Here is an 8,342-nt window from a genome sequence, read left to right as displayed (position 1 = left end):
CTAGGTTAAGTTCAGGCCTGATTTGATCTATAACCCACTGATTTGTTTTTTTTGGCAGTCCACGGAATCCGCAACACTCTCCTCCAACACCACATTTCAAAGGAATCTATTTCCAATCAGCTTTCTTCACTGTCCAGCTTTCACACCCATACATAGTAATAGGGAATACGATGGCATGAATTAATCTAGTCTTGGTGGCCGGTGACACATCCTTACACTTCAAAAAAATTTCTAGCTCCTTCATGGCTGCCCTTCCCAGTCTCAATCTCCTCCTGATTTCTTGGCTGCAGTCTCCCTTTGGGTTGATGGTGGAGCCAAGGAATAGAAAGTCTTGAACCATTTCAATTTCCTCATTGTCAGCCTTAAAGTTGTGTAATTCTCCTGTAGTCATTACTTTTGTTTTCTTGATGTTCAGCTGCAGTCCTGCTTTGGCACTTTCTCTTTTAACTTTCAGCAGCAGTCGTTTCAAATCTTCACTATTTTATGCCAGTAATGTAGTGTCATCAGCATATCTCAAATGATTAATGTTCCTCCCTCCAATTTTCATTCCACCTTCATCTAAATCTAATCCAGTTTTCCTAATTATATGTTCTACATATAGATTGAAGAGATATGCTTATTCTGGGTTAGCATAAATAGGTGCCGATGTCAAGGGAATGGTATCATATAAGAAGCTCTGATCATTTAGATATAGTTATGGACCTTGAAGCTTTAGAAGCTAAAATGACTAAAACTGAGGCTGTCGTGTTGTGGTCACATTATGAGAAGACAATCATGCTACGAAAAGTGGAGGGCAGCAGGAAAAAAGGAAGACCCAACAAGAGATGGATGGACTCTATAAAGGAAGCCGCAGCCCTCAGTTTGCAAGATCTGAGCGAGGCTGTCAAAGATAGGACATTTTGGAGGACATTGATTCATAGGGTCGCCATGAGTCGGAAGTGACTTGACGGCACTTAACACACGCGGACCTACAATATGTAGAACAAAATTTGAGTCCAGTAGCACCTTAAATGTCCTCACCTGGATGGGGAAGACAAGCCCAATCTCATCAGATCTCAGAAGCTAAGCAGCGTCAGCCCTAATCGTTACTTGGATGGGAGACCATCAAGGAATTCCAGGGCTGCTATGCAGAGGAAGGCAATGGCAAACCACCTCTGAACATCTCTTGCCTTGAAAACCCTACAGGATTGCCATAAGTCAGCTGTGACTTGAGGACATTTTACGCACACACAGTACCTTAAAGATCAACAACAAATTTCCCAGGTGTAAGTTTTCATAAGTCAAACCTTAAGTCAGATACACATTGTGCTTGGTCTCTGACAAAGTGAGCTTTGATGCAGGAAAGCTTATACTCTGGAATATCTTGTAGGTTGGTCTTTGAGGTGCTATTGAACTAGAATTTTGTTCTGCTACTGTAGACCAACGTGGCTACTCTCCTGAATATACACTATCTGCAATAGCAAGGGACGTGAAAAGCAATGTTCGATACAAAGAGACTCAACAAAAATAGGTGCTTGAACAATTTCCTACAACTGCTTTTCATGCCAATAGTGTGTGGGGGTCTCATAAGTCTTATATTGAGATTTATCTGTAGTTCATGGGTCTGTTCTTGGAAACGATGTGTCTTCAGACATTATGTGTGTGTCTCAAAGAGGATGGAGGAGTGATTCATATATTTACCTTTACCAGTGCTGTGTAACATCTAAAACCACCCTTATGGGCGGGGGGGAAGAGATGGCAGGATTCATTTGATAGAACACTTAATGTACCTCCCAGTAGATGTCCATCATCTGACTTCCCTTACGTTTCAGTAGATTTGTTTACAGTTGGGATGGAGGGATATAACCTGAAGTCCTTATTACTGTTTAGATTAGTGGTTGAGTGCCATTTAGCAAGTTGCCAAGCCTGTCTGCAGAATTGTGAAATGTTGGTAAGCTGTTTCACTCCAGATCAAATCAGAGGTATGTTCAGTGGAGTCTTATGTGAGATCACGTAGTTATAAATAATAATTTAGTGTGTGTATATATACATATGTGGATGTATAAATCTTATACCAGGTTCACTGCTGCAAATTAATTTTGGTTCCATTGCCTTAAGGTGGTTTTGAACATCTGCTGCTTTCATCAGCAGGTGTCATGTCTTAGTGTTGTCTCTTCTTTTGTATTCTCCTTGCTGTAAAGTGGATTGAGTTTAAATCAAAGCAACTTTAAATTGCTGAAAAAATGATGGATATAAATTGTTGATGTAAATCTTCCATTTAATAATTCTTATATTTATAGAGCTAGTGTGCACACTAATTGTTGCTATAATAATAAAACACATTGGTTTGCGTCAAAGTGGTGACTTTGTATTTCTTAGGAGTAGAATGTGAAACATCTAGCCCTGCTACCCACATAATTTATGCAAATATATCTGCTTAGAGAAGAGGGTTAAATAGAGTAATGAGCTTCCATTAGGCCCTTCCTGTGCTTATGGAAAGATGCTAAGCAAAATCACTTACTTGCAGATGGAGGTCTCTATCTGAAGACAGGTATACTGGATTGTGGGGGAAGCGTCCAGAACTTTCCAGAAACAAGGACTGATAATAACGGGAGTGGATGGTGTTTATGTAAAATGGAAAGGCAGTGTCCAGGTCTTTGGCTATTAAGGTAACAAATATTTGGGCTTCCTATCAAATCCAAATAAATAAATGTTTATTCTTTGCTTTGCTGTTGGCAATGGTAAGGGAAATTATTTTATTAATGGATTCAGTTGAAATGTCATTCAATTTCTAGTAAAGTTCAAATGGGCATATGGTGGTTGAGAAACAAAGTTTGTGTTGTACCGATTTGTGAGACAAAGCTTCATGTGTGCTGTGCCTAGCAGCAAGTGTTTGGTATAAGATTTACAGCCCAATCCTAATTGGGGGAGGGGGGGAAGAGAATAGAAGCCAGTGTGACCGCTGCCCCTGTGTTAGTGCCACTTGCGCTGGCTATAGTGACCCTAACGTTGGTGCAGGGGCACTTAAGCCAGCATATTTGTGACTGAAAAAAGGCAGGCATAGCCCTGTGGAACTCAGTGAAGAGTTCCTCAGGGTTTTCCTGAAAAAAAGCGTCTTCTGCTTGCTGCAACTGGCAGCAAGCCACTCAGGAAGCGGCTTGGCTGGGCCATCCCCGGGCCAGGTACCATTAGGATTGTGCTCTTATATCTACAGTAATGCATTCTTGGTTAAGCAGTTTTTCATCTATTTGTAAAATTTAAATTAGCTGGTTGAAAGAATAAATACTAAAAATCAGGGATTTGCTTAATGCTTTGCGTTCCTGGGACAGTATCTGTTGCATCTACTTGGAGCTGTTCAAACTGTTTCACAGAGTAATCTTCTCAACACATGTGTGGAACTTATCTCCATTTATAGTTATTTTGTAAAGTTTAAATACATTTCCCAGAAGTAGCAGTCTGATTTAGACTGACATCCTGGTTTCCTCTGCCCTAGGGCAGGGTTGTGGAAAAATCTTCTAAAACCATCTAATACGCATCTTATTACTCTTGTGGCAAAATTGGTTGTTGCAACAAGTTTCATGAGAAAAGGATGTACCAAGTAAGCTCTTTGATACATATCTTGGGTTGTATCCTACAACTCTGTTCTGTTAGGTGTGGAGCTTTCTTCCAGTGGAAGGGAGAGAAACTAAGCTATACAAACATTCACTGTATTGGATATACAGAGCCAGCGTGGGGTAGTGGTGAAGAGCGGCAGACTCTAATCTGGTGTACCGGATTTGTTTCCCCACTCCTATGCATGAAGCCTGCTGGGTGATCTTGGGCTAGTCACAGTTCTCTTAGAGCTTTGCCAGCCCTACCTACCTCATAAGGTGTCTGTTGTGGGGAGAGGAAGGGAAGGTGATTGTAAGCTGGTCCTTAAAAGGTGGAGAAAATCAGCATATAAAAACCAACTCCTCTTTATTCTATCATACAAATATGTATAAAACCTCAACCATCTGAATAGCCATGTGCATTGTCACCTATGCTCAGCATGGATTATACCTAGGTGACTAAAAATGTTCCATATTTGAACTGGAAGAAGATAATTTTCAGTGTCAATGGGCCATAAATATTACTATCACGATAATTTCAACCAATTAGCTAGTAATGGTACAGCTAAAGTACAAAATAGTTCTAAGATAGGGATGTATGCTGGAGAAAACTGCTGATTCCATTAATACAAGAAATTGGATACATGCTCTGCCCTTTCTGTACTTGTATTCTTTTAATACTTTATTTGGTACTATGTTCAAGATGTTTTAGTTATGTGTAGGATTTGTATAAGTTCTTTAATGAGCATGAGAAACAGGTTAAAACTTATAAAAGAGAAAAAATATTACATAGCACAGTTAAAATCCTCGCAAAAATATATATTTCAGAGTTTCCTTTTAGGAAATGTTTTGTTTCATTATTTAAATATTTATGCCTCAAAACTTTCTAAAATCTTTCAGAAACTAGTAGTGTAAATAATAATTCAATTAAAAATAAAAATATATAAAAAAATTCAACACACCAGCAGTAAATCCCAACCTCAGTATTTGAAAACAGGAGTATTACGTTAGTATAAAAATAGAATATAAAAGCCATCTTAATTGATGGGGCATTAAACAGACAAGGAGATAACAATTCAGTTAAAGGCCTGAATGAGTGAAATGTTTGGCCTGAAGCCTTCAAGCCAGAGCACTAGGAGAGCTTCAAGTTAGAGGGCATTCAGCAGTCGGGGCACTACTACTACAGTGGCCCGGTCTCTGATTGCTACATGTTCAGTTCCATAGGCAGGAGTACCAAGATTAGCACTTGCGATGAGTGCATTCACTGGTATGCTTAACCATGCAGGAGAAAGTGATCCTGACGTACCCTGTTCCAGAACTGTTTAGGATCTTAAATTTAAGAGCAGTATTATGAATTGTGCCTAGTCATGCAGCCAGTACTCATTTTTCAACAGAGAAGTATCCCTGGCAGCATCCTGATTGCCGTGTTTGGAACTAATTGAAGTTTTTGCACAGTCTTCAACACATCCCTGTATAAAGTATATTGCAGCAACCTAACCTGGATACAATTGGAGCTTGGATCACAGTGTCCCAATCAAAATGTTCAAGAATCGGCCGTAGTTGGTGTGTCAGCTAAAGTTCATAAAAGGCGCTGTGTGCCACAGGCTAGGCCTGAGCCACTTGCATGTATGTCAGGGTGAGAATGGGCTGAAGGAAACAAGATCATTGGGGATGTTGTAGGCCAAACATTTTCTCCAGTAGCCAGCAGGGAAAGACTAGAACTGATGATAGTGTTTTGTTTCATATGTTGTAATTGAAACAATAAAACTGGAGAAGGTACCTATTCTGGACAACAGATGCCACCATTAAGAGGCAGAAGCATGTTGAAATGAACTATTTTTTTCTGTGAATCCAACTCAGAGAGAAGGAGGGCCATCATAGATTGCAGCAAAATGATTTTAAATATCTACCAGGTAGACCCTTGACCTGATACAGGGAACCTCCATACCACATTATGAGTTGGATCCTATTTTATGCTGGATCAAAAAAACCTCACCCAGGATATCTTTTAAAAGGCTTCTCTGTGGCTTGTGGGGCTTGCTTGGCTAAAAGGCTCCTGTTGTACTAGCAGAAAAGCTGGTAGGATCAAATCCCATTTTGGCTAATGCCAGTCCGTCCAACATCTACTTTGTAGAAATATTTGACTTATTGCTATTGTTATCCTTTTGGAAGAGGCAAACACTCCCTATATGTTGAGTTTAATTTCCTAGAAATAGATGGGTCCGCATGGCATTTATATCATTGAAATGATGAGATTGCGTGGCTGTAGAATGAACCTGCATCAAAATTACATTGAAACATTTTAGTAAATGTTTGTGTTTTGCAGACTGATGAGAGCAGTTTCCCGATGAATCTGGGATCTGATTGGTAGCCACGCATGGGTATATAAGGATTATATATATGATAGTATTCTAGAACAGTGATCTTTAACTCATATGATCTTTAACTCATGTGTCAAAGATAGGGGTTTCCAACCCACCACGTCCTTGCAAGGATGATTTGATTTTCCCCTGTCCTCAAACCCGGGGCCCTGGAATAAATCTCCTTCTGATAGTTTGACCGATACTGGGTTTGGACTCACACGCATGCCATAGAACACACCAATAAAAGCAACAGGCTTTATTTAAAAGAAGAGGTTCAGGTTTAAGCATAAGACAAAAAATAAGCATTTGCAACAAAATAACAGATCTGGCTTCCTAATGTACACTTACAGGTGTGGAGGCAAGCAGATTACAAAATCTTCAAATCAGCATAAGTAAAAAAGCAACAGATAGGAGATGCAGCAAGATGGTCCCTGGCCCATCACTGGTCCTGATGTTATCATTGGGCCATGCATGGAAAAAACTTGTGCCAAATGGTTATAGGCTAATTGTATAGGAAACAGGACCAGGGACCTTGTAACCGCAATAAGCCAATCAAGAATGTGATCCAAAAGATGATTCTCGAAAGGGAGCAAGATTCCCCCTTCCCATCTGACATTGCTGAGAGTAGTTATATCAGATCACTCTGAAATTCAAAGGTGGGATCTCTCAAGCTTTTCATCTTAGCTTGAGAACAGAGGAAGAGGATTAAGTGTTTGATATGGAACTCTCCCCATGCTACTTTTAACACTTGGATGACTCAACTCACAGGTGGGTTGCCGAGGCCACCTGCTGGATCATTCACCCCTATAAGCGCTGCCTTTTTTGCTGTTTATGGAAGGATGGGTTGCCTTGCTCATGCACAGAGAGCAAGGGCACCATGCCTTCCGCTTCCTTTTTTTTGCACACATGCTGAGAACAGCAGCAGGACAGCTAGAAGAGTAACCCAGCAAATCTACTGCCATTCAATTTCATTGGTGATCACAACTTCTTGTACTGTGAGAGGTTCTCTCGCTCTTCCCTTTTTCTCCATACCAGGCATAATAATGTAGTGGTTAGAGTGTCAGACTAGGATTTGAGGACCCAGATCTGGATTTGCACTGTGCCATGGAAGCTTGCTGAGTGACCTTGGGCCAGTCACACACACTCTACCTAACCTACCTCACAGACATGTTGTGAGAATAAAGTAGATGAGAACAGTGTACACTGCTTTGGTTCTCTGTTGGGGGAAAATATGGGGTATAAATGAAGTAGATAAATAAGCAGTTAGTTAGGTGCATTACTAATCCCCTGCTGTTGTCTTCTCTTTTCAAGGGGAACAGGAGCGTGTGTGCTTGTTTGGAATGAGAGAGTGACTGCTGCAGCATATGTGCCGTCTTATCCTGAGTGAGTGTGGGAAAAGGGAAGGAGGTGCTCTGGATTTGTGGCCTTGGGCTTCCAGTTGAGAGCCAGCGTAGTGTAATGATTAAAAGTGGTGGACTCTAATCTGCAGAAGCAGATTAGATTCCCCACTCCTCCACATGCAGCCTGCTGAGTGACCTTGGGGTAGTCATAGTTCTCAGAACTCTCTCACCTACCTCAGAAGGTGCCTATTGGGGGGGGGGAGGTAATTGTAAGACGCTTTTGGTAGAGAAAAGCAGGTTATAAAAACAATTCTTCAGTTGCCTGTGGTGGTAGCAGGAACTAGTTTCAAGGGCTCATGTACCTCATGGGCTCTGTTGCTGCTTTTTGGGTCTGTTCTGCAAGTGGGTTCTTGTGAATTTTTCCAGTTTCGCCTGCCACCCCCAGTTTAATATAATAATGTTTACTCAGAAGGAAATCCCATTGATTTCTATTAAACTTCCTCCCAAGTAACTGCATAACATTGCACAGGCTAAGAATGAATCCAATAAAAAATACAAGTCACAGATTATGCGTTTTAAACAATGAGTTTTGGCTGACTTGGTGATGTGAAGACCTGGGGTGGGGAAACCAGAAAAAAAAGGGGGGGGGCTGTCCAAAGAACTTTTCAAGTTTTTTCAGTAGGAAAATTGGGGAGGCTTGGGGAGCACTGAAAAAAATCCTATTAAATGTTTAGTTTTCCTTTTAAGTGATTTTTAAGTTGAGGTATTATTCATGTATATACCAATTTCCTGGAAATTTTACGTATCTGGGTTTACTTACTTTATCTGGTTGATGTCCTCAATGTAAAAGTACTTGTTTGTCCATAAGTCAACCCTGTTGATTTCCATTGGCTTCTTGTAGATTTTCTGCTGTTTCTTCCTCCTATCACAGAGCTGATAACATGCAAAACATGTACATGGGGCTAGGCAGATCCTAAGCTTTCTAATGTTTAAACAATAAAAGTTTTGATAGTTCAAAAGGTTGCTTTTTAATTTAAAGTTAGCATCCCTAGTGAATGCAGGTAGTTACA

The sequence above is a fragment of the Euleptes europaea genome, chromosome 16 (assembly GCF_029931775.1).
Source record: "Euleptes europaea isolate rEulEur1 chromosome 16, rEulEur1.hap1, whole genome shotgun sequence".
Classification (NCBI taxonomy): Eukaryota; Metazoa; Chordata; class Lepidosauria; order Squamata; family Sphaerodactylidae; genus Euleptes; species Euleptes europaea.
The sequence above is the reverse complement of the archived record's forward strand: the minus strand, read 5'-3'. Positions refer to the sequence as shown.